We start from the raw sequence: 27,678 nt of genomic DNA, 5'->3' as shown, positions 1-27,678 counted from the left end.
ACCATATGTTATGGAACTTCTTTCATACAGTATAATGCATTTGAGATTCTTCCATGTTATTGTATGCATCAGTAGTTCACTGTTGTTGTTTTTATTAATATTTATTTATTTAATTTATTTTGGCTGCTCTGGGTCTTAGTTGCGGCATGCGTGTGGGATATAGTTCCCCAACCAGGGATCGAACCTGGGCCCCCTGCATTGGAAGCGTGGTATCTTACCCGGTGGACCACCAGGGAAGTCCCAGTAGTTCGCTGTTTTTTATTGCAGATTAGTCTTCCATTGTATGGATATACCACAGTTTGTTTATTCATTCGTAGGTTGAAGGACACATAGGTTGTTTCCAGTTTTTGTGATTATAAAAAAGCTGCTTTAAACATTTGTGTATAGTGTGTGTGTGAGTGTGTGTGTCTGTGTGAGAGAGAGAGAGAGACAGAGAGACAGAGACAGAGACTGAGACTGACAGAGGGAGGGAGGGAGGGAATATTTCTACTTTTCTTGGGTAAATCCCTATGAGTGGGATTACTAGGTCGATGGTAAGTGTATGTTTAACTTTATTAGAAACTGCCAAACTGTTTTCCAAAGTGGCTGTACCATTTTGCACTCTCACTAGCAATGTATGAGAGTTCTAGTGGCTCAACATCCTTTGGTTATTTTAAAAAGTATATTCTTTGAATATAAAAGTAATACATATGTATTGTGAAACTTATGGAAAATATGGAAACATCTACAGCAGACAGTAAAAATCACTTCTAGTTTCACTACCCAGAGATAGCTTCTGTTAACATTTCAAGTTTGAAGTTTCTAACCAAAACAAATAACTTTCATGATTGCTCTCCATCACCTCTGAGATTCTACTCAGAGAAGTTCCAACAGAAACATTGCCATAACTAAATATCTGCTAGCTTGACACAAGCTTATTCTACATTTGTTATATAATCATATCCAGCCTTCTACTATTTTTAGATCTCTTCTCATGGGTCTATGCAGTATTCTTTTAATGAGACATCAAAGCAAGGACCATACTTAATATTCTTTGACAATCTATACTACTGGTGCAGATTGGGAATACAGTATGTGCTCATAAAATATTAGGTTAATTGGTTGTTGGTTCTAAAACATTTCTTGCTTCTGTCACCAAGAATGTATTAAAACCCTTATTCAGTTAATTTACTTGTCAGGTATCACGGCTACTTGGAGTAATTAATCTTAAACAGAGGCAAGGAGGTCTGGAGGCCAGGAATCAGGAGAATGTACATGCCAGCTCTGGTATGAACTAGACGCAAGCCATTTCATCTTTCCAGACTGGAAAGGATGTGGAGTGTGTGAATATCAAGGTAGATATTATATCAGACACCACTGAGCCCTGCTTCACATCCTGTTGCTCCATCTTTTACTCTAGTGGTTACCATAGCAACGAGCTACATACGGATTTAACTTAGCAGACACTGACCCTCAGTTGTACTGGGTATCTCTCATTCTGTATCCTCGGCTCCTCTACCACCTCTGAGTGGGACGCTTATAGGAATCTGCTCAACTATTTTGAGGCATGGGGCAGATTGGGAGGTACAAGGGAGTTAGCACCCCATAGGGCAACTCTTCTAGTGGCGAACTCTTCCACTCCTTGGGTGAACAACTCTTAATGTATTCTAAATGACAGCTTAGATGGGCTCTAGCATAATTGGGCCTTGATTTCCTGGTGGCAGTCAGCCGATAATACATTCTTGAGTTGCCTTTCCCTCATTCCTTCTTTTCTTCTTAGTCATCTTATCTCTTTTCTCCAGTTTGAATGTAAAATAAAATACTCACTTGTTAAGTCCTTGCTCAGACATATTTTGGATCACCTAGACTAAGACAGATACTAACTTGTACTGAATTTCACAATTACATAGACTCATTGACGGTTGCCATTTGCCTTTGCTCCAAATCTGTCTCCACTTGCAGCCCAGCCTTGTTTCTCTTCCTTCTTTTACAGTAAAGTCTCTAAAAGAGTTGTCTGTGTACGCTATCTTCATTTTCTCATGTTCTGTTCCTCTTCAATTTGTTGAGGATGCTCCAATTTGTTTTCATTCTATACCTCTCCACTGAAACTACTTTTGTCATGCCCCAAATCTACCAACCCATAAACAATGAATGTAATGAACAATTTAAATTCTCATTTTTTAGACCTTTCAGGAGAATTCAGTACTCTCTGCCAGTCTCTCTCTTCTAATAGTTTCTGTCCAATCACACTTTTCTATTATTCCACCTCTTTCTTTGCTACTCCTTTTAAGTTTTTAAGCCCCCTCCTCTAGACGTACTCAGAGCCTTCTGCCTTTTTTTCTCTATAGTCTTGCTGGGAAGGTCTCATTTCCCATGGCTTCAAGTAGTATCAATATGATGATGACTCCTAGATTTATACTTGACTTCTGACCTCTCTAGTTTATCCTAATTAAAGTTTACTTCACATATTCTCTTCTGAATGTCTCATTGACATAGCAAACTAAACTAGTTCCCCCCATCACTTTCACAAAACTGCTCCTTCTCAATTCTTCCTCATAAACAGCACTCCCATTTATCAATTATTTGTTAGAAATGTGACATTAAACTTGGCTTCGTCACCCTCATTCCCCAACATCCAGTCCATCTCAACATCCTCTTAGATTCCATTTCCATACAATTTCTTCCATCTCGACTGACACCATTCTAGAACAAGCCACCATCACCTTTCCTCTAGATTTCTGCAATAGTCTCCTCCTTTCCACACATTTAATCTTGTCCTTTTCAAACCCATTCTCCATACAGCACACAGAGCATTCTTTTAAAAAACGTAAATAAGATGGCATTAGTCCTCTGCTTTTCTTTAGTTGTTTCCTATAGTAAAATTTATACTCCTTCCTACTTACACTTGAACCCTCAACTCATGCCATTCACCCAATTCACTTCAGCACCAGTGGCTTTCCTTCAATTCTTCAGATGCGCTAAGTTCTTCCCTGTTTCCAGGCATTTGCACATGCTCTATCTGGAGGGCTCACCACCCACACTTCACCTGGCCAACCTCAACTCATCCTTCAGGGTTCAGTTACAAATGTCATTTCTTCAGAGAAGAGCTCCCTGACTGCCCATCTAAATTAAGGTTCCGATTTATTCCCAGTATAATCATATTCCTTTTTAGCACTTTTCCCTTATTAGCACTCATCAAGATTCTCAACTGTATATTATCTTGTGTTCTTGTGTCTGTTCAACGTCTGTCTCTTCAACCAGATTGTGAACGACATGATGATGGAAATCACGTTTCTTCTGAAAACTCAACGCTTTCACAGCGGTTGGTGCATGTAAAGTGCTTGATGTGTATCAGGCCAGGCAGTGTGTTATGTGCTGTCAAGAGATGAGCACAAAAAAGGAATCATTCACTAGCTGTGTTCATCACACCTAACTGATTTGACATTATATGGATAACAACTTGGCTCTCTTTCTCTTAGTGAATGAGTAAGAATTTTATATAATTGAAGGAGGGAAGAATTTATGATTGTCAATGAGAAGGGTACAAGTACATTATTTAATATCAATAGTATGAGCTCCCAAAGCCACTATACTTGTGGGACATCTATAAGTGTCTATAGATGCACACTGAAATTTTTGGTCTTTATAGAAAAGAAAACATGGCAAAAATGGCTAAGATTATTCCAGTAGTTCTGAGTTTAAGGCACTTAAAAAGATCTAGTGACCATCTAGTGAGATGGATTATTGGTGATAACTCTATAGCTGAAACTCTCCACAACCCCAAGGTAACTCAGGAAATGGAGTTCGGATGAACACTTAGTTTTCAATTCATTTTTCCCCTTTGATCAATAAATTCATGTCTGATGGAGGCTGGAAGTGGGTAATCAGCTAGGAGCTCTATGTCTCAATGGGTTTGCTTTGGTCGGATGACTGTTTGCTGTGAAATTATTTTGATTCACTCAACCGCAGTTTATCTTCAAGAACAGGTAAAGGCCTGAGGGCCAAATGTCAGCAAATTTAAGTTCTGCAAATGGATCTTCTAAAGAAAGGTAACTGGCTTACAGTCCTCTCTAGTCAACAGCCGGCTTTACATTCTGAGCTGGTGTTAACACCTTTCATGCCTAACTGTCGCCAATCTTGAGGTTACAGTGATGAAAATGGGTGCTTCGCCTGACAGGATGAACTTAGTGAGGTCCCTTCAATTGATGGGAACCAGTCCCACTATGTCCTGCCCCCTAACTAGATAATATACTTGCTTTCATGAACAGTTGACCCCAAAGCTCTAAGGCTCATTGTCCTAAACATCATTAGTGCTTTCATGAATCTTCAACAGTGCTGGTAGGTTGTTTTTTCTTAAATTTATAGTGTATGTGTGCTCACTTGTTTTGCATTGGGCTGTACATCTTCTCTTCATACAACCTCCATCCCATCCAAGAGAGGACACCAAAGACCATGCCCAAACCACCAAAGACCCATGTCTTCAGGGTTTGCAGGTGAATTGAGGAGTTAAGACTAGTATAGTGGAAATACTCAGACAGGTCTAGTGCTAAAATCTATGTTACTGACTGTGAGTGTCGTAAGAGTTCAGGGAAGGGGAGAGCAATATGGGTTGGATTAGTCAAGGAAGGAGAGCAAACCAGATTTCTGAGAGAATATAAAGCTTACTGGCCTGAACTAGGGAAGTGAGCGTGTGTAGCTTAGACCACAGGAGGTTTGTAGGAGGTGGGACACAGAGGAAAAGAGGATGGAAAGGGAAGGAGGAGGCAGTATCTCAAGAACCTTTAAGACCAGGTAAAGAAGTGTGGACTTGATGCCTAAGTGTTTAGAAGCCACTCTGAGGTGCTGTAATGGGAAGTAAGAAGACTTGGGGACTCCCTGAGCAGAGGTGGCCCATATTTTCACTGTCCCATAACCCTGACTTCACAGTAGTGGTCAGGACAAACCAATGGGTAGTTATTGAGAACCTACTGCATAACCCACTGAACTGAGAAAAGTCAGGTAGAACAACACATCACTGTCCATCACACATGCTAACCAAGAATGCAATTCTTTATCTCTATTCCACTCAGAATCCACTGTGGCAAGGAATGCTGAATTCTGAGACGGTGAGAACCAGTTTTCTTTTAGTTTGTGAGCTGAGGCAGAAACAGATTCCATACCATGGCCTTAATGGCCCACTGAGATATTTTAGGCAAATTTGATTTAAGAATGGGACGCTGCCAGTTGTATGTCTAGGTTAGGGGTTTATTATTTTTGCCAAAGCACATTTCCTAGAAACCAAGACTGAGGGTTTGAACTTGAACTCCTTTTTCCATCTTCTAATTGGTTTCTCGTGATATAAGCTTTGTTTGCACCTAATTTAAGTCTTTGTCTTCCTTATTTTTTTACATTTTTAATTACATTTTTCTGCCTCTTAGATAAAATGTACTTCTTCCTACTGACCACTCTGGGAGAAGTTAGTTATCCAATGATACATAAGAAGGAGAAGAGTGGACTACACTTAATATAGGAGAAGCCACCTTACTTTTTGAGGCTCACTGATATTGAGTTTTCTATTAACTGTAGATCCTTATTGACTGGGAATTTGCATCTCTACATACACCATTAGAAAAGATGCTAACATATACTTTCCAAATCATTAAATAAAGATTTGATTAGGTGTAAAATCATGTAAACTTGGAGTTAGATGGGAGTGTGTGTAATAAGCTGTAGTTCAATGAAAAGGGCCTTAGACTTAAGATGAGGGACCCTGGATTTAAGTGCTTTCTCTCTCACTAGTTGGATGGTGCTGAGCAGTTCACTTACCTTTTCAGAGCCTCGGTTTCTCTTTTCTGTAAAATGATCTTGGGTAAGGAATTACCTGAGACAGTGGGAGAGCCTTGTTTCCTGCCTCCCCAGTCTCATGTCTTCAAAGCTGGAAATATTTAACTCACATTCAGATCAAACTTGCCTCAGTCTCCATGGAAACCAGACTCCTTAGCAATCAGGGCAATGAGCCCGAAGGCAGGATTTTGAAGATCTCAGCCTTATTAGCCTGGCTGCAGATTCTGTTTTGACCTAATATTCTGGTTAAACAATCAGGCTCTGGTCCTATTCTCAGGACGAGTAGCATAGCTTTAAACTAGCAGCTCTGTTGCTAGAGGATCTGGGTTCAAGTCCTGACTGTACCACTTTTTAAGCTGTACGGCCTTAAGGAGTTAGTTGAAGTCTCTAGGACTCAGATCCTTTATCTTTTACCCAGGGAAGTAAGATTTACCTAACAGGAAACCTTAGCACTGTGTCCAGGCACTGTTATTGGACATGGTTCAGTCACATTCCATTGCTATAACTGAGACCTTGTCTGATTTCCTGGTTTCCCTAGAACCTGGGCCATGCCTTGCTTTCCCCCAGTTCTCTTGGGCACTGAGATGCTGTTTCCGTGTCTGGGTCCTTGTTGTCCTTGTGGGACCTCCATGATGCCTGGGCAGGCTGGTCTGTTATCTGCTGCCGGAGGCTCTGTGTGCCCTGTTGCAACCACTGAAAGCCGCAGCTGAATTTCCCAGATTCCTCCTGCCCCCGTTCTCTAATTTCCTCCTCCTTCTTTGGACAAACCTGCCTGGATAAACCTTCTTGCCTGTCTGATTCTGTTTAGTGCCTGGGTCCTGATCATACTATTACCTAGAGGCTTGTTGGTCATCTCAAGGAAAATTACTACAAGGAGTTGACAAAATGGAAGATGACTTACAAATTAAAAGAAAATACAAGTGTTCCAATTGGCTGAGTTTTTCTGTGATGACAAATGACTATCAGAAATAATGTTACAAAGCAGATATTTTCAAATTAGACATTTGATTTATCTCTTTAAGGGAAAGGTGATGTATTAATAATGAGGAAGAATACAACAGCATTTCAAAGGGAAACGTTTGGGGAAAAATGGAAATTAATTTATTGCTGAAAATGATGCATGTCATCAGTTATGTAAACTCTCATGTTGCATATTTTAAAAACAAGGATAAGCAATTTTCTAACTTATTTATATTTTTTTCACTGGGTTTTGAACACTTTGATTAGAAACATAAAAATACAACATCTTTCAGGTTTGTAAGAACATCTGATTGGCATTAGGGAAGAAAATTTACTAGCTGAATTTCATAAAAATATTTGCATGAAAGAGTAGGATTGAACATGGAGTCTGGGTGATTCAGAGTACAGCTATAGGCTGCTCTTCCATTAGACCTATTTGTTTTAGTGAGGTTTTGTTCTCAGCTTTGACAGCCATTGAAATCTATTATTGAAATGACCTGTGAATTGCTTTTCTGAGTGTTAAACTAAGGATTAAAAAATAATGAAACACATCCTATGGTATTGCTTTCTCTAAAATATTGTTATTGTAATTAGTGAGAGCAAACTAGGCTTATTGTGCCATATAAAATGGTATATAATAAGGCAAGGTGTACATGTAAAACATATAATTTATTCACCTTTATTTCATACTTTAAAATATCATTTTTGTGTATATTTTATAATGCACACAAACATTAATACTGCATTATATATGTATCTACTTTATAAATAAACTTATTTTGGGATATAGGTTTTTTGTTGTTGTTTTTTGGTGTTTTTTTAGCTGATGGGGTGAAGAATCAAGGCCGTATTGTTCACTATGTAGGATATTTTGATTGGGAAGAGAAGCCTGTGATTCTGAAGAGCTTCCAGGTGGAAATAGTAATAGGTTTGTGCTGTGTTGCTTGGGCAAGTAGGTATAGGATTAATAATAATCATGGTCAACATTTATTGAACACTTCCTATGTACCAGGTACCACACCAAGCACTTAACATTGATTATTTTATTTATTCCTCTCCTCTACCTTAGGAGATGGGTATCATTACCATCCTCATATCAGAGTGGAGGAGGCTTAGCCGAGAGGTCCAGTCACTTTCACAAAGCCGCACATAAGCGGGCAGAGCTAGAGGTTGAATCCACATCTTTCTGACTCTAAAGTTTGTGCTCCTACCGTGATCAGACAGAAGAATGAATTGTACCGCAAAGCACTTGGTTCCCTACCTCTGGAAATGTGTCTGTGTGGCTAGGTTTCTTCATGAGGGGTGTGATATTGTTATTTATGATACAAAATATATATTTGGTCTCCATTCCCCTTCCTGGCATAGACCTTCTGGGTGGGGAGCACGGTGGGCTTGGAGAAGGCATGGAAGCTCTGAATCCTTTCCCCATACCTTGCCCTATGCATGTCTTCCATTTGGCTGTTCCTAAGTTGTATCCTTTTATAATAAGCTGGTAATCTAGTAAGCAAAATGTTTCCCTGAGTTCTGTGAGCCTCTCTAGCAAATTAACCAAACTCAAAGCGGGGTCATTGGAACCTCCAATCTATAGCTGTCTGGTCAGGATCACAGGTGACAGCCTGGACTTACAATTGGTGCCTGAAGGGGAACAGTCTTGTAGGACTGAGCCTTAAATCTGTGGGAGCTAATGCTGTATCCAGGTAGATAGTGTCACAATTGAGTTGAATTGTAGGGCGCCCAGCTGGTGTCTGAGAATTGCTTGGATGTGTGAGGGGAAACCCCACACATTGGAACTGGGTGTAGAATTGGAAAGGGGAGTTGAACTCTGTGACCTCTAAGGTGACTTCCAACTTAGAAACTTTGAGCATTTCTCTATAAGTGCTGTTTCCAAAGGTTATACATGCTTTGCTTACAAATGAAAGGCCACAGTCATCTTATTAAGTCTAGGAAGTGCTGGATTAATAAGGTTAAACAGTTTCTTTCCTGCAGGATTCTCAGAGCCTTTACCACAATATTATTCATTGTAAATGCCCAAGGGGAGGAAGTAGTGTGCTGGCTTTCCCCAAACATATTGACCCTGGATTCTTCCTTTATTGTAGAGTATCTCCTGAGTTTGGTGTTTCCTGTTTCAACCTTGGAAACCCTGCTAGAAGCTAGAGTATTTATGCTGATTTATGCTAATTCTCCAAAAATGCTGTTACCATTTAGGACATGGTTGGCAAACTCTCTCTTAGACAGAGTGTTCTATTAGTCAGCCCCCTGTATTCCTCTACCATGATATAAATCAGAAAGTTTACAGAACCACATTGGTGAAAAGGCACACTCTGTCAAATGAACATTGATCCAATTTCTGCCAGCATTTCAGGCATTTTAGGATGGGCCCCTTTAGGGTACAACCTAAAGAGGGAAGGTAAGAGACTCTGAATAACTCCCCTGCAGCTGTACAGGGTCTATCAGTCACAGGATCAGATTCCTTCTCCTAGCCCAACAATTAACCTCTCTACTACACACCCTGTCTGGGTAAGAAGAAATCATGTTCTCTGATGGCAAAATGAATCAAAGGAGGACTAAACTGAAGAGAAATCTTTGACAAAATGGGCCTGAATATAGAAAAAAATAAAGTTTGTGATGGGTTACTGAGCAGCTCTCATTTTGTTGTTATTTGTCCTTTCAATTTGGAGCCTGCTATACGATGCCTTCGTGGCTAGGGCAGGTCTCAGTGTAACAGGATGTCAGAGTCGGAGTTTTTCCTGAGATGCCGAGGTATGAGACATGCTATAGTCCAGGTTTCTAGAAACCAGTTACACAACTCTTAACCTCTCGTGCGCAGTGGGCATGAAAACGGTGTAGGAACCTTGTGAGAAGGGTTCCTGGAGACGCCTGAGAATCTGCCCTTCCCAGCCCCCCACCCTGGGGAAGGGTGGGAGCTGCTGTTGTGTCACTTAGGTTGAGAGAAGGACTTTAAGAAAACCGCGTGGCAACTTTCATCACTGTCTCCTCCTGCTTGGGGACACAGTGACCAGCGTCTGACTTGGGCCCGGGTGAGAGGCTGCCTAAAGTGGCAGTAGACCAGAGGACTGGTATTTGGGAAGTAACTGAAGTCCTAGGAACTGATTACACAGGTCACAGTTCTGACCCAGACTTCTAGGAAGAAAAGACTGGAAAATCACCTTATCTTATATTTGTGTAGCTTAAGTGACTGACAGAGTTATTTCATATTACCTCATTTGACTTTACTGTGAGTTTCTAAGGTGAATATAATTATGATTCCCGTCTTACAGATAAGGGAGGCAACGCTCATAGAGGGTAAATGAATCACCCAAATTTCTAAGCTCAAACCAGAAAGAATCATAGTTAATACTTTCCAATTACCTTACCACATGTCAGGCACCATCATACAGGCCTTGCCTGTACAGTGTCACTTATTCCTGCCCACAACTCCATGAAGAAGATTCTATTATTAGCTCCATTTTCTAGATAAGGAAACTGAGGCTTAGAGAGTTTCAGTTAACTTGTTTGCTAGCAAGTGGAAGAAATGGGATCGGAACCTGGGCCCTCGGGCTCCCATGCCTCTTGGTGATCTTCTTTCCATGATACCACATTGGCCACATAAGGACTTTTAAAACCTAAAGATCTCTCCAAGTTAGATTCACTGCTAACAGAGTGTTGCTAAGAGGTAATCTTTTGGGACCTTCTGGGATGCCGATGTATGAATAACTTTAATCAGGCTACCAATCTGTGGCAAGCAGTTACTTTTAAATTACATAGGGGAGTCGCAAAAGAGTTAATATTTTAAACAGTTTGCACACCCTTCCCCACAACTCATTTCAAGCATTAATTATTTAGAAAGCTATTTCTTAGGTACACTTCAACATAGCCGCGTAGATGATCACAAGTTCCAAACGGCAAACGGGAATCAGGTGTCACTCTTGCGCTCAGAACACTGGGTACGTTGACATTGGCTTCACCCAAACTCTGCACCTTCCCAGCCGCGGAGCCCCGGAAAGCGGGGAGAACCGGGATGGAGTCAGACACTCCCGGCCTCAGATCTCAGTTCTGCCAACTACAGGATCTCTGAGTTTCAAATTCCTCATTTATAAATTGGGCAAAATACACACCTCACTGTTTTGGAAGGTTGGAAGATGAGTTGTGAGAACAAAATACCTAGTTTAGAGTCTGCCATCTAGTAGATGTTCAATTAGTATCAGTTTCCCTGTCTGTCCTGCTCCAAGATCCTTTCTTAATCCCATTTTGGGAATTAGGGCAATTCAGTCAGCATCTCTGAACCTAAAGTTTCCCATCTGTGAAATGGAACCATCAGTAAATATCTCAGAGAGCTTTTGTAAGACTATGTAAATTAATATAAAGTGAAAGTGCTTTCTAAGTTGTGATTTCTGTGTCCCACCCCGTATCCGCCAGCAGTGCCCTGTCCAGTCAGCAGTGCTTGCACTTGTTTGCCATTTTGAATTTTCAAAGCGTCCCCGCACCCTGACTCATCTTCTCCCTTCCTTTTTTTCCTTACAACTTTTGAAGGAGATGGGGCTGTCCCTTTCCTCTCCATCTTACATGATGCCCGGAGAGGTCTCGTTACTTGCTTACACAAGCAGGACCACGGCTGGAGCCTAAGCATGCGGCTCTCCCATAAAGAGAAGAGCTTTTCCCTGGTGTCCAGGCGGCTCCTGTGGTTTGGCCCTTGTCCAGAGAGACTGTGCTGGGTGAGCTTTGTGAGGGAGGCTGCCTGATTTTATCTTTGAATCCTAACTGGTGCGGGAGGAGCTCAGCCCCTCTTGAACTAGACATTATGTGTGGGGTGTTTGCTGTGGGTGACCTCATGATTAAACCGCAGCAGAACATTTTTGTAATGTCTGCTGGGGATGAAAATATTCTTCCTTAGACCATCTGTCACTGCACTGTTCACACTCTGTAATGCCCCAAGATATTTCTCTAAAAACAGCAGCTGCTTCCCTTCCACTACCCAAACAGAAAGATTCAAATCCAGGCCCACATTTTCATTAAGGACCTACTGTGTGCAGACCCTTCTGTAGAAGCTCAGAGATGAGCTAGATGCAGCCTTTGCTCTGGATTGGAGGTCAGTTGAGTCACATGATGCCCTCTCCTGCCACTTCACTGCTCCCTAGTCTTGAGCCAGCTGATCTGGCTGGCCGAGGAGCCCCCTGGAATGCCTTCCTCCTATAGCCATGCCCACGGGAAGACAGCATCTTCCCAGATGGACAGGCCAAGGGTTTGGGAGCAGCGGGGCCATTTGGCTAGAAGATGCCTGTGTTCTTGGCTTACAACCTAAGAGCACACACCGTGAAAGATAAAGCAGATGAGATGAACGAGGGCAGCAAGGAACAAATGGGTCCCTCAACAAGCATTACAGAGTGAGGCGAGAACCAGGTGCACAAGAGGTCTGGCGTGAGGGATCACAGCCAGTGTTCTCTAAAAGGAGAAATAAATAGCTGAACGCCTTTTTTTGTGCCACGCACTGGGGGTATGGCCGTGAAGACAGCCTGGTCCCCATCCTGGAGGAGCACACAATCTGGTAACCAGAGTTGACTGCATGATGCCCTCCCTCTCTCACTGTCCTGCCCACCCCCTGTTGCCCACGGCGCTGCCCAACCTCCTCTGGCCCATCTCTGCTTCCAGGGGCTGCCCCATCCCTACAGAGACGGTAGCTGACAGTTCTTGTGTTAGCTCCAGTATCTTAATATGTGGCCTCTCCCAGGGTTAATTGCAAATCTAAAAGGGTCAGAAAGGACCCAAATACCCTTGAAACCTTCCTATATTGAGGCTGCAGTGGTGGAAGAAGAGACAGCAGTTTATTTTCCACAGAGGTGGGGCTTCACTTGATGCCCTTCAGATTCTCGCCAGCTAAGCTGTCTCTCCTTCTGCCTGTGCCTGGGGCCAGCCCTGCCAGGGATTTGCCCTCCCAGGCCAGCTCCAATGGCTGCTGCGTGTTGTCTGCCTCTTAAGCCTGATGCCACATCCAGTACCTCTCAGGCTCCACTAAGGCTGGCTGTGCTCATTTGTAAGGGGCCGAAGTGGCAGGGCTCATTCCGTGAGTCTCCTTTAGCTTAAGAAGCAGAGCTTCTGCTGTGCTTTATTTAAGAGTAATTTACACCTGGTTTAAGTGTTTGATGCCTCTGAAGGATCTCAGCATTTAAAGGGTCTCCTTGAATCCTGGGGAAGAGGAGCCTGATCTGGGAAGTAGAGTGGTCTGCAGGAGGCCGGATTTTCCTGTCTTATAGAGGGAATTTCTCCTTCCATACAGGGCCCTTTGTGCTGGATCTGAATATGCTGAACTCAGGACAGGACAGTGACCCTGGGATCCCCAGATTTGTGAAGAACACAATTTAGACACCAAGCACCTGAGGGCTAGAAGAGATCTAAGAGGATGTAGAGTCCCTTTTCCTCTTTCATTAGCCTCTTGAAGCATATTTTATGATTTCCATTTTGTAGATGAAGAAACCGAGACTTGAAGAGATCAGCCCATCACTGTCTGGGGGGAAGTGGAGGTGATATTAGCAATGAGGAAGAGGGCAGGGCTGAGCTTCATGCAGATAATCGGAGACTTGTTTCTCTCTGAACCCTCTCTAGGCTTGTCTTTACATCTGATTTCTGGTGATGACAGAGACAGGTCTTATTTCAGAATTAACGAGGTGAGGATATACCTACCTCATAAGAGGTATATCCTGTGAAAATATAATCCAGAGACTGCAAGTGGCTGGAGTAGGTGGTCACCTACATGCTATTTGAGTGGATCCTGTTGGACTTTCTTTCCGTCTCAGAAGCCCCATGCCTGGGAGTCTATCATTATCAATTCTTGGGTTTCACATTGCCTTTTCCAGGCTCCTTTTTAAAAATATGCCACTTCCCTTGGGAAGAAGAGTATCAAGATCTGAACATACTGATGTGAATTGATAGATGCAGTAATTGTCTTGCTGATGGAGAAGGCCTGAATGTCTTGGTGGAGAAAGCACTGAACAGGTCAGAGGATTGAGGAGCGGAGGTTAGCAGCATGAAAATGCCACCGTTGTTACAAGCAGGCCCCAAGACAAGAGGAAGCTCTTGCTCTCCTGGGGCTGACATGCTCGGGCTGAAATCTCATGCTGAACTTCAGTGTTCCACAAGGAAAATCTGGCTCTCTTTTCCTGGAGTTGACAATGGCAGGCAAAGTTGGCTCTGCTAGACAGATTACTGATAAAAGAAGCAATTGTATAATTTCCATTGTGCCCAGACATCCTTGTAGTCATGACAACATCCTTAGACATTTACAACACTGACAGCCAGGGAGATGGCTAATAATTTCTTCCCAATACTCTCAGCCACTGTGTAAGATGACTTTTGGCCCAGACTGAATTCTTGATGAGTGCTGTCTGCAGGGTGATTCTGTGTGGGAGTCACTAGGGGGAAGGGAGGCTTTGGGGATTACTAGAGGTGAGTGGGCAAAAATCACTGCATTCACTTGGGTCATCCGACCTAGAGGGAAATCATATGCCAGTGGTTCAGTTTTGGAAATGTGTCCCCCATTGAACCATGCCTTTCTATTCCTCCAGGTGCCACCATTACTGTACTCCTGCATTATGGCAGCTGGCCCTTAGCAGGTCTCCCTTGAGTATAGTCTATACCCTGTTACCTGTCAATCTACAGTCCAAATCATTGTCATCCTGTCACTCTGCTGCTTAAGAAGCTCTTTTTCTAAAAAAAAAAATTGAAGTATAGTTGATTTACAATGTTGTGTTAGTTTCAGGTGTACAGCAAAGTGATTCAATTATACACATATGTATCTATTCTTTTTCAGATTCTTTTCCCTTATAGGTCATTACAAAATATTGAGTATAGTTCCCTGTGCTATACAGTAGGTCCTTGTTGGTAAGACTCTCTTATAACTTATTCTCTGCTACTAAACTCCTTGCTTAGATTTAGTTTTCCAATCTCACCAAACCCAATCCATCCTGATACAGTCTAACTCCTTCTCAGTGTACACCTTCTTTTTATTGAGACTCAGTATCTCGTCATCCTCTGCCTATTCCATGGCCCTTTTATGTTCTATGCATTTACTCACCTCTTTCTTTCACAGATAAATTCCTTCTTTTCTGTCATTCTAAATTTTATTCATCCTCCAAGTTGCAGCTAAATTCTCCCTACCTCGAAAGAAGCTTTCCTTGACTAGTCCAGACCAAGGCATTGGATCAGTCCTCTTATCTATGGCCAATGCCACACAGCTTGAAAGATGTATTATATTCAGAGGTTAATGAATGATAGTCTTTTCTCCCCAAAAGACTGAGCTCCTTGTTTTGGGAGCTCTCCGTAGATGACTCCTCTATCTCTCACAAGGCCATCCCCTCTGTCCTTTCTCGACCACCCTTTTTAAACCGTCACTCTACTTTCCCTGCTTTATTTTTCTTCATATCACTATCACCACCTGACATTATACAACATCATTTGTCTCTTCAATTAGAATGTAAGTTCCATAAGGGCAGAGGCTTCATGTGTCTTGTCATCTTTTGTACACCCAAGAAACATCACAGTAAAGCCTGGGATATAGTATGGCCTCAATAAATGATTGTTGAATGATTGGCTGAATGAATGAGTCCTTACTGACTGGCTACTTCACATCCAAAATGATGGAGGAGAAATGGGAAGGCACCGATCCTTTCTACTGTGCGCGTGGCTGCAGTAACTTTGAAAAATGAACCCTAGCATGGCTCTTTCCCCACCACCACAGAGAACCAAATGTTGCTGAACATCAAAAGTATCGGAACGGTCCACAGGGACATTGCACGTTCCTGTCCGAAGAGCTCTGTGACCAGGGAGTACAGGCATGGATGGCCAGCTGGCTTCTGTAATTGCTTGTACTTTTACTGCCCTGCTTACTCCTTGGATTGTTGTGAGGTTCAAATGCAGTGAAGTATGATAAAAAGAGTTAAATTGTAAATCAACGTAAAAATAGGAAGCATTATCCAACCAGTTGGTTGATGGGGATGGCATGAGGTATTGTGGACCACTAGTGTTGAAAATGAGCAAAAGGAGGGGTTAGGATTATGCAGGATTATGTAATTTCTCTTGTTTGGAGGGACCTTTCTGGATTTGTCAGGAGTTTGGTAAGAAGGATGCCTTTTTCTTTTGAGAAACGCAAATGATATATTTTCATGTTTGAATGCTGATCAGTGGGTTCTGTCCAAAAGAAACAGGGGCTTCAAAACCTTAGAAATATTGGAAGGGGAAAGAGATACCACCACCACCAACACATCATCATCGTCGTCATCAAATTAATCCTTACAAGACTCTCAGAGATAGGTATTCTTTTTTCTTTCTTTCTTTCTTTTTCATTTTTTTGCAGAGGAGAGAACTGAGATACATAGAGATGCAGTCCCTTACACAGGCTCCCTTAGCTAGTAAATGACAGAGTCAGGAATTTAATAAGAATTGCTAACATTTGTTGAGAATTTTTAAAATGTCAGTCATTCTTTTCAGTACTTCATTTAATACAATGCAAAGATGCAGGCAATGTTATTCCTCATTTATAGAAAGGAAAACTGAGACCTAGAGAAGTTAAGCCAGTTACCCAAGGTCACACAGCTAAGAAGGGTAGGAACCGAGACCTGAGCCCAGCCAGATGGCCCTGGAGCCTCTGTGCTTCCTTGTTATTCTGTGCCGCCTCCTGAATCCCTGCCCTCTGTCCCTTTTGCCATGCGATGTCCAACCAATGGCTTAACTTTTATAACCAAAGAAGCTACTTTCATCACTCCTACCAAAACAAATGAAAGAGAGGAACGCAGAAAAGCGAGAGAGGGACTTAGGGGGAGGGGTGGGGGAAGAAACAGCCAGAACTGCTGAGGGAGTCCCAATGAAGACTCTCCTGGAATCATCCCTGGCTGGAGAAAGCAGATGGTGTGGCTGCCACGAACAGCCCCCTAAGAAGCTCTAAGAGTCCCCCACGTGAGAGGAAGATAGATGTCAGTTGAGGGTGCGGGCACACCCAGCTGTGTGAAGGGTTTGCTAAGATGGAATTACGGTTTACTGAGTAGCAAAGAGCAACATCCAGCTGCCTAAGAACTACGCTGACAGGATGCAAAGGCAAGAGAATATTGTGTAAACCTTATTTACAGATCAATAGATAATCTTTCATACACAAAAGGTCAGCTCCAGGAAGGCAGAGTGGTAAAGAAAGAAATACTGCTTGCAAATACAATATTGACTTGAAAAAATCCACCCAGATGAATCCTTTGATGTATATTCTTCTGGTCAAAGTACATTTCTTTATTCATGAGGTTTTTTTTTTCCCCCCACTAACCATTTCAGGTTCCTCAGTGAAGGATGAAGGGAATAATGAAGAACGCTGATTTCTAGTTGTCTTGAATTCTGTGCCATCAAATGATCAGCATGAAATGGAATCAACGCTGAGAATTTCACAATAACATTTCTAAGTGTGTGTGTGTATGCAGCGCTTAGGCTTCTCAAGTGAAATGACAACTCACCCCTACCCCTTGTAATTTCCTGCTCTGCTGGCTGTGGTGATAAACATTTAACCTGGTTTAAGGAAATAAACAACTACTCCATCCTACCGGTCCCCTCTGGATTCCTTCATCCATTTTGTGTTTCTCCTTTGCCTTGAAGCAAGTAGTTCATCATTCCCAAGAATATCTGAAATCGTTGCCACCCACCTCTACCTGGCTGCTGGATTGTGAAGCTGTTCATGACCGCTGCTCAGACACAAATAAAAATGGAAAAAGAAGGAAGCTTAACTGGGCTTTTTTTTCCACGGAATCATCTTTTAGATTAGAGGACCAACTCTGAATTTAGGTGATTCCTCTTAGCAGTTTGGAAAACACTTCAAAGGACCACGGTCTGAGAAACCTGAAGAGATGTCTTGCTGGTAGAGTGTTTTTGGAGTGCAAGGTTGCTCTAGTTCCCAGGGTCACCCTGTGCTGCATCCCGGGAGGAGTGTGCAGCTGGGAAAAGTCCACCCTGGGCAATAAGTGCAAAGGCTTAAGGTGGACGGCTCTTCGTCCCAACTTCCTGATGCAGACCAGCATGGCAGTGGATGTGAAAGGACTTCATATTCTGTAGGATTATGTAAGTATATATATTTTTCAGAGCCAGGGAGGAGAATCATTTAACAGTGACACAATTCCTCTAAACCGCTTACAAGTTCTTTTCTTTCTCCAGTTAGAAAGCATGTTTCAGATACTCTGAGAATGATAACCTCCTCTTAGGAACAGATGTGGCTGGAAGTGGTCACCTCCAGCTTTGTCTGGACTTGATGGGGGAGCCAGGTGTGCCTGAGGATTACTGAACACCTCAAAATGAGAAAAGGACACAAAGGGGAGGCTGGACTTGATGACAGATGACGGATTTCCAGAGTCAAAGTCGGAGCTTTGTCCCCTCTGTTCTGCCAGAGTTCCCCCTTCAGTCTAGGGCTGTGCCTTCCATGCCCACATCCTCCCAAGTTCCTTCCCAGCCCTCATCCCCTAGAGGGAGGGCTGAGGGTCCTTATTAATAAGAACAAATGGTGCTGGCCACAAGGTGCAGGCTAATAATAGGGTCAAATGCTGTAGCTCTTGATTTCAAACTTTGCAATGATTCCCCATCCCTTGGTCACCTGCTCCCAGCCCCCCATTCTCAGACCTGCTGTTATCATCATAGCTATGGAATGTGTGAGTGAGGGGGTCCCTTTCTTCTTGAATCTCTCCTCTGCAGGAGCGCTTCTCATGAGACACATGTGACAGTTTGTGAATAGGGGTGTCCCTTTGCATGTCCTAATGTGCTTTTGTTCTGCTATTGAAGGCTCTGTGGCCGCCCCTATTCCACTCAGACTTTTTCTAAGAGGAAGGGGAGAGGAGGAGGAAGGGAAGGATGGCCATTGGGAGGGAAAGAAGAAAAGAAGAAGGGATGAAGGAAACCACCTGGGTAATAGGTAGTTTTAATAATTTTATGTTTATATAGTTCTTTATGGTTTATACACTAAAAATAACTTGGAAAATGTTTCTACAGGCATAATCTTATTTAGTTTTTACAACCACCCAATTTACAGATAAGGAGGCTTAGAGAAGGTAATCGTTATCTAGCTAATGAATAAATAACAGCATCCCATCTGGAATCCAGTCCTTCTGACATCATATATAGTTTTTTCTTTTTCTTTTCTATACTGCTCCATTAAATGTAAAGGCATGTCCCAAAGTCCTTTTTTTTTTTTCTTTTAACTCATGCCAAACACTCTGGGTGAAAGCTGAAGGTCTTAGTGGCCACCGTAACTCTGTATTAAACCCTTATTGGACTTTTTCTGAGGGTGGACTTGTAGACTTTGAGTGGTTGGCCAGAGAGAGTATCCTACAAATACTTAGTACATTTATTAATGTTTTTGAGCAGTTTGTAGTTTACAGTATATTTTCACATGTACAGTATATATTTCACATATTTTCAAATGTAAACATATAGTTTACATTTCACTTGAGAGTCCTATAAGCTATGCACCTCTCAGAAATCCAGTGATTGGCCCAAGAGTAAATGGTGGAGTCAGGATGAGGTCCCAGATTTTTTTTTTTAATCCTAAGGCCCATGCCTTTTCTGTTACCTCAGATTTCCTCCACTGCTATGTACCTAACCCAGGTTAGATTCTGCAGAGAGTATAGCAAAGTCCATTTAGAGAGCCGCGGCTCCTGAGTCAGTCATAACCCTGACCTCTGAGCATGAGTGGCTACATAATTTGTGAGGTGCAGTGCAAAATGAAAATGCAGGGCTCCTCGTTCAAAGCTGTTTAAGTGTTTCAAGATGGCGACAGCAGATTATTATACCTGGGGCGAGGCCCTCTGAGTGTGGGTGCCTTTTGAGCATGGAGCCCGTGAGACTGCCCTGGTTGTGTGCCAGTGAAGCTGGTCCTGCCTCTGACATGAACTCAGGAGTGCAAGACCTTGTTTCTCTCTCAGATCCTTTCTGGGGCTCCTATCAGACAGCAGAAGTTCCAGGTCATAGGGACTTTGTTCTATTGAATCTTTTATTCCCTCAGTCAGCCTCCATTCAGTGAGCTAAACCACAATGGCCCCGTGTTCCTTATTTTACTTGCTAACTCCAGGTCTCCTGGATCAAAAGTTAGGGACAGAGTCATAATATCACTAGTAGCTAATCTTTATTGCGCATTTACTATGATGTCACAGGAACTGTGCAAAACTTTTTACATGCTTTAAATTGATTGCAAAGATGGCCTCAATTCCCTATCCTTCCCTGTATCCACACACCTTGGCTTGTGACTTTGCAGCTTTTTCCATCAAGCAGTGGAGTCTGGTTCTCCACCTCTTGAACCTCGGCTGGTCCCATGAATTGCTTTGGCTAATAAAATTCAACAGAAGAAATGGTGTGCGAATTCCGGGTTTAGGTCTCAAGAGGCTTGCAAGCTTACTCTCTCTCTTGGAACCCCAGGACAGCCATGTGAACAAGCCTGTGTGAGTTGGCTAGAAACGAACACCACTTGGTGGAGAGCTGTCATCCCAAACCGAGACCACCCAGAGCGGCCAGCACCCACTTCACCTGCCAACTAACCTCAAGTACATGAGTGAGCTTAGCTGCGGTCAGGCCAACAGAGTCCAGCTCCGCAGAACCATTCTACTGATCAACTCACAGACAGGTAAAAATGATACATCGTTGTTGCTTAAAAACTGTCTTTTGGGGGTAGGTGGTTATGCGTTATTATTATGTTAATAGATAACAGACACACATCCATCATGATTTCCATTCTCTTGACAAGGAAGCAGGCTTTAAGAGGTTAAATTCTTGCCTGTGATCAGTAGCTAATAAATGGATCCAGAAAGTTTGACTCCATAGGTCAAATTCTTATCTGTTATTTTGTGGGGCCCCATCACGGCACTCAGGGCTCTGACAAGCCCTCAGCTAATCTGAAAGCTGTTTGAGTGGAAGAAGCAGTGTTTTTGCAAATGGAGGCAGGCCCAAGGGATAAAGCTCAAACACCAGGAATCTCTCTGCTGATAAAAATACCATGTCTATTATTAACCAAAACTTTTAATATAAAACACTGTAATCTATCAAAGAAAAAAAATGCTTAAATGCAGAACAAGAGAGACGATGTCTTTGAGGTCAAGGTCACAAGCTAAATGCTAGCGGAAATTTTGGCTGTATCTCATTAACACTAAATTATGACTGAGTTCTGCAAGAGGTCCTTGTGACAATCCCATTAATGCAAATGGCATTCCTTATGATGTCTGTTTTTGTAAATGAAAACAAAATGCAATTATGTCAGTGGAATTCACTCATTAAACTAAACTAAAATCCACCAACAAGTGTCTCCCCACTTCCACTTCTGCCCCACATCTTTGATTAAAAGCAGTTGTTCCCCAGAGTTGCAAATGGGTATTTTGCTAAAATATGAGTGTACAATTTGATCATAGAGCGGGCACCAGAATACAGGAGTTCTTACAGATATCGGAGGTTGGGAAGGTTCTGGAAGGCATCAGGGTCGATGTATAGCAGGTTGTTGGCCTTTTCAATTCTACTGTAAAAGAGGAAAGAACATGCACGTGACCTCAACAGTAAGGAATGCTATGGTGTTTTTCACATTATGCAAAGAGTATGTTAATGTCATTCACCCATCCATCCATCCATCTATTCATCCAGCCATCGTTTCAACAAAAATTGAGCATACATGAGGTGTCTTTTACTATACTAAACTGTGCAAAGAAAATATTAACCCTGTCCCATGTAACTCTCACCACTGAAGTCTTCCTGGAACCTATTCATCAGAGACAAACAAAGCGCTGACTGGGTGAGTCATTTTCACTGAGCACAGTTAAGTCTTTAACCAGTAAGGATCTCCCAGGGTCTGAGGAGGCTAAGAGGGTAGGGACAAGACTAATGGGGGAAACGAGCTTTTGTCTGGTCGGGAGACAAGAGAGAAGGGCATGGAAAACAACAAAAGAGGGTGGGAAGGAAAAAGGCTGAAGAGCCAAAGGAGATTAGAGAGAAGGAGAGTGAAGGGGCAAAGGAAAACAAAGACTGGGGGAAAACCAGTGGGCGTCTCTGGCTTTCACTGTGCAGCCCCAGCAGACAGCAGCTGGGAATGTGCCAGTGAGTCCCCTCATGCTGCAAACTGAGGCTGCTCTCTCACAGCTCATAGGAGGTGATGGCTTCTGCCCCAGGTTGACCTGCACTGTGTCCTGATCTGGACACAGTGCAGGTCTGGAGGTGGGCATGTTCACATTCGGATTCCGACAGAGAGAGGCTGCCTTTTCCCCGTCTTGCTAGATCAATGTATATTTGCAGAGATGCTCTGTGTTAATTACTTCCTCCCTGTTTCATTAGCTTTAATGTTGCAGTAACCTGTAGCTACCCAGATCCAAGTACCAGGTAATTAATCATTTTAAGTACAGTCAGTGCTACATGGGGGTGAGCACCTCTCCATGCAGGGAAGAGATGAAAGAGCCATCCCATTAGCTCCACTGCCCATTGAACAGCATAGAGGGACGCCTGCTTGACCTTGCCCAGAGGGCCAGCTGCCCTTTGGTTCACTTCTCTGATATTCTCTGTGGGTTCTGAGACCCTGGTCAGATCTCTTTTCCCAACTAGGGTAAGGAAAGGCCAAGCAGAGTGAGAAGGAAGGAAGGAGCAGGAGGGCAATGGGGGGAGGGAGGGAAGGCATCAATTGCAGAGGCTTAATGACAACGAGGAAGAATGAGAGTGGGAGGCGGAGTGAGTAGAAGAAAAGGGAAGGAGGTCTGCCAAAATGGACAGACTGTCATTCCTAAACAAATTCATATGGATGTATGTATGCATATATGAATTATGCATGTGTGTGTGGGTATGTATATATGCTTGACAAGTGCTAAAAAGTTTTCAAAAAGATACGAAAGAGTCAGGAGATTTATGTTCAAGTCCTTATCCTGCTGTGGATTTGGCTGGGTGACCAGACAAGCCTCACAACTTCTCTCTGTCTTTCGTTCCTCACCTGTAAAATTAGGAAAGTGGGTCACTGGCTTTCCTAACTGTGCTCCATGAGAATTTTGTGAGATATTAATCAATGCTTCACAGAGAAACCTTTCCAGTGACATTAGCTGAGAAACTCTTGATACGATATCCTTCTTGGAGATTCCAAGTGTATATTCACATATTACAGGCTCTGAGTTTTCCTATAGTAAGTGCATCTGTCCAACTTAACCTTATTTGACCATAGACTTTTTTTCCTTTTTTGGAGCACTTAATAACTTTCCAAGTGTTTAATGATACACAGAATATACTTTGGAAAATTTTGCACCAGATTGTCTGTGAAGTCTCTTCTGGCTTTGATAACCTATGGTAATTAGAGACTGGTATGAAACAGAGGTGGATCTGTGTGAGTATTGGCATGTATATAAAACTAGAATGTCAACAAGAGGAAGTAAATTTGGTTGGAGTAGTAAAGAGGCCAAGGATTGTTATGATCTTACTGTATGCTGGTTGATGTGTTAGATCTATTTAACATTTATCATCTCATTTATTCATCACAGTGATCCTGTGAGGCATGCAATTTTATTATTCTCACTTACAGATAAGAAAACTAAGTCTTAGCATGATTTTGTATCTTGGCCAAGGTTTCATGGTGCGTATATGGAGTCAAACTAAGACGGCCCATCTTCAGCTACATCATGGGGGATTTATTTTGGGCTTTGACTGTGGAATAAATTTGAATGAGAGGATGAGGTGGACGTACTTGCAGTCACAGAGCTAGATTCTTGAGTCTACTACGCAAGAAATTCTGGGAGGGAAGAAGCAGGATAAGACCAAGCTCTGGAATGGGACCTGGATCACCAGGCAGAGACATATGACAGTGCCTTTCGGACTGACTTTGACATTTTAAAATGAAATTCTAGGGGTCTGAGGGCAGAGCAGAGCCAGGGCCTCCCAGGAATATAAGTGAACTTTAAAGCTATGGCCGAGAACAGCCATGAGCAAACCCCACAGGTTCTTGCTTACATTTCATGTAGTTTGGGCAGGTTGGAGAACACATCTGCCTCTATCACTTCCAAGACGTCATTCTGCGAGATCTCTCTGCAAAGAAAGAAATATAATTCAAGTCTGTTCAGTTACACTGCAGAAGTGGATTTAGAGCTCAGCATAGAGCCTTGTGCCTACAGTGATTCATGAGACACACAAAACTCTGTTCCTGCTCACAGAGAAGTCAGCTGTAATGATGAGGCAAAGCTAACAAATAAGATGGTAATACTTACAGAACAATGAGAGAATAAACCCAAGGCAATGATTCAGGTCAGAGGTTATTAGTCTACAAATGTAGCAACTGAGGCCCAGAGAGGGAAAGAGACTTGATTAAAGATATTTAGGGAATATGCGGGATGAGAACAAACTTTAAATTCCCTAGACCAGGGGTCAGCAAACTTCTTCTACAGGACCAGGCAGTAAATTTTTTTTTCTTTTTTGGCTTTGTGGATCATTTGGTCTCTGTTGCAACCACTCAGTTGATATTGTTGTGTAAAAGTGGTCATAGATATCATGTAAATCAATGAGCATGCCTCTTTTCGAGTAAAACTTTATTCATAAAAACAGGCGGCAGGCTGGATTTTGTGTCATGGGCCGTAGTAGTTCAGTGACCCTGCCTTAGACCATGGAGGCAAGTTCTTCATTCTGCTAATCTGGCTTTGGGAGATGAGAACCTCAATTCAGTCTCTTTGAAAGAAACATTCATGCCATTACCCAAGCGGCGGTTGTTATTCCAAGACCTTTGGCGTTAATGTTGTCTTGGCCTAAAATCCCCAGAAAAGATCCTTCAGATCCCGGCTTATTTCCTCCTGGAGTAATCTGAGGGGAGTGGAGGATGTAGTCCCCTCTGCAGAAGCCCAGAGCTTATGAGGAGAGAAGGGTGGCTTAATCAGTTAATGTTTATGAAGGGGCTCAAAGGTGAAACACGATATTATTAGGCCTCCTGAGGAAGACTCTCATGCAGTTTCAACATGGCAGCTGAGAGTCTCAGAAAATCTCATGGGCAGCGTGCATTCAAATTGGCTGAGGTGAAGCGCTGTCTGCTGGCCTGGGATTTAGCTGAGAAGCTCTAGAAAGGCTCTTGATCAAGGGAAAGGCCTGGAGGGCAGGGCAGGGCAGGGCAGGGAGAGGGCCTGTTGAGGGAGGAGATGTATGATTGTGAATTCGGTCAGCTCAGGGAGGGGAGCTGGCAACATCCGGGGCTTGTCAACTCAGAGGTTGGCAGGGTCGTTTCTCACACTCCCCCATGAGTGCGGAGACATTTTGTGAGAGAAAAGCACCTCTTATTCTAGGGTAGCTTCCTTCGTGATTCATTTGGTAAAGTGAATTGGTCTTCACAGTTTTCATAGTTGAACATAGATGAGGGTGGTGTGTACATGTGTGTATTTAATAGGACATGGTGGCCATTGGGCATTTATTTTGCTCCTCCGTCCTTCACGTGGAAAGAGTACTGGGAGGTGCAGAAATGAGAAGGAGTAGGGAAGGAGTGGTAGACCTTGAAAAATGAGACATTTATTTGAACACTGAAAGGAGTCAAGTGAAAGAGCTGTACAGGTAGAAAATAAGCATGGAGGAAAGCACTAGATGACAGAGAGAGTTTAAATGCAAATAGGCCCATATTGTCCAAAAGCTATTTCCAGGTTCACTTACAGGTCGTGGTAGGTTTGGTCAGCCCCTTGCGGTAATATCTCAGCCTAATACTGCCTAAAAGGTGGACATTTCGCCTTAACTGAATTCATGTACCAAGCATTCTCTTATATGGATTTTTTTTTTTTTTTTTTTGCCAAAGAGAACTAAAAATGATTAAAACAAACTAGCCAAGAAACACTTCTATATTAATTATTTCAGAAGGCAGTTCATATTTTATGGCCTCAACTTCAAGGACAGGAGAGGGTACTGGGGTTGGGTGGAGTCCGAGGGAACCTTTGGCTGGAGGAGGCCTGGGGGGAGGTGAACAGCGTGCAGTGGTGGAAAAACACCTCACTGGAAAATTCGGGGACCTTGCTCCAGTTCAACCCAGTTCTGCTTCTAGTTATTTCTACTATCATTGACTAGGTATCTACTGTTTACCAGCCACTCTACATACATTGTCTCCGATCCCTTTAGCCTGCCTGTGAAGTCAGTATTTTAATCTCCATGTTAATAAGCAGCACCATCTGTATGCAGAACCAGCTGTGGCTGGCTGCCGGGCTGGAACGCTTTCTTCCACATGCCCTGCCTCCCAGGGCCACGCTGGGCCTAATATTTCCACTGCTATATATTTACTCAAAAGAAATAAAAATGCATGCCCTCCCAAAGACTTGTATACAGATGTCCATAGCAACTTTATTTGTAATAGCCCCAAACTGGGACCAACCCAATGGATGAACTGTGGAATAGCCATACAGTGGGATATTACTCATCCATAAAGCGGAACAAACTGCCGATCCAACAGAGTTGAATCTTTAAAAAATTATGCTGAGTGAAAGAATGCAGACAGGAAAGAAAGCATACTGTCTGATTCCATTTATCTGAGGGTCTAGAAGAAGAAAAACTAATATGCAATGATAGAAATCAGAGTAATTGTCACCTGGGGCCTGGGATGGAGGTTGCTGGCAAGGAAGAGGCAGAGAGAGCTTTCTGGGATGATGGAAATGTTCTATATCAAGACTGGGGAGGTCGGAACATGAGTTTGTCTAACTCACTGAACTTTTTGTTTTTTTTTAAAAGTTATTTAGTTTTGGCTGCGTTGGGTCTTTGTTGCTGTGTACAGGCTTTCTCTAGTTGTGGCCAGCTTGGCTACTCTTCATCGCGGTGCGTGGGCTTCTCGTCGCAGAGCACAGGCTCAAGGCGCGTGGGCTCAGTAGTTGTGACGCATGGGCTTAGTTGCTCCGTGGCATGTGGGATCTTCCCGGAGCAGGGCTCGAACCCGTGTCCCCTGCATTGGCAGGCGGATTCTTAACCACTGTGCCACCAGGGAAGTCCTAACTTATTGAATTTTAAGTTTAAAATGAATGCATATATTTTATTGTATATGAAACATACCTTAATACAGTTATTTAAACAGTGTCTTTCATTCAAAGGAAGGAGAGTAAATTCCATTTTGTTTGTGTTTTGAGAACTCTGAATTAAGAGAACTAATGGAAGAATGTTGGTTATATTGTCTGGCCAGAAGGTGGTGTTCAAATCCTAGCTCTATCCTGGAGATTCTAGATCAGGTTCCTTCCCCTCCTGGCTGTTCTCCCCGCAACCTCCCATTCCCTCTCCACAATCTATAAAGTGCATAGCTGAACTAGGTCAGAGGATCAGAGTTTCTCAACTCTGGATGCACATTAGAATCTTCTGGTGGACCTTTAAAAAACTTCCGAAGCCTGGGTTCACGTCGGAGAGTTGGATTTATTTAGTCTGGGGTGAAACTCTGGTGTTATTTTATTTATTTATTTTTTGCCCTTTAATTCTCCAAGCAGTGGTGATTCTAATGTGCATGAAGGATTGAGAACTACTGGTCTAGATGATATTAAGGTCCCTTTTAGATCATCTATGCTTTCTGTCTTAAATAAAGTTTGCTTCAGGAGCAAGGCCAAATTTCCCTGGACTGCTAAGACAATAAACTGGAGCAATAAGGTTCTTGGAGCCCAAGAGGAAATAAAAATGAGACAAAATAGTAGCAAGAGAAACCTGGAGATAGAACATGGAAGCAGGCGTAAAATAGAGGAGGTACTAGTTAGGTCTGGTTTTTCATAAGTATGAAAATTTAATCAGAAAGTCAACATTTTAGATGTTAAGTCTGTAACAAGAGGTATTGTGGAAAATATGTAAAAACACCTTACATTTGGTTAGTATTGATAATTGACGAAGTTTTTTTTTTTTTTTCCTATGCATAGCTTGTCTTCATTTTCAGTGTACTTATGTAAATTAGAGTTAGTGCAGCCAGTACTAACTGCAGTGAGGTCAACA

At 42.7% G+C, this 27,678-nt stretch overlaps 1 protein-coding gene and 1 long non-coding RNA gene across 2 annotated transcripts in view; one reads left to right on the top strand and one right to left on the bottom strand.

Annotated features, from left to right (window-relative positions):
- The window catches only part of LOC309612408 (follicle-stimulating hormone receptor), a 39,599-nt gene extending 28,320 nt beyond the window's left edge, over nucleotides 1-11,279 (bottom strand). The window contains exon 1 of the mRNA XM_082358286.1: nucleotides 5,785-11,279. The gene's annotated coding sequence lies outside the window, so the exon portion shown is untranslated. The remainder of the gene's footprint in view (nucleotides 1-5,784) is intronic.
- The window catches only part of LOC309612471, a 758,831-nt gene that overhangs the window by 191,438 nt on the left and 539,715 nt on the right, over nucleotides 1-27,678 (top strand). Inside the window, exon 3 of the long non-coding RNA XR_014235138.1 lies at nucleotides 17,068-20,386. This is a non-coding gene — a long non-coding RNA (uncharacterized lncRNA). The remainder of the gene's footprint in view (nucleotides 1-17,067; nucleotides 20,387-27,678) is intronic.

Source organism: Balaenoptera borealis (genome assembly GCF_965194805.1).
Source record: "Balaenoptera borealis genome assembly, chromosome: 15".
Lineage (NCBI taxonomy): Eukaryota > Metazoa > Chordata > Mammalia > Artiodactyla > Balaenopteridae > Balaenoptera > Balaenoptera borealis.
The sequence above is the reverse complement of the archived record's forward strand: the minus strand, read 5'-3'. Positions and strand labels throughout refer to the sequence as shown.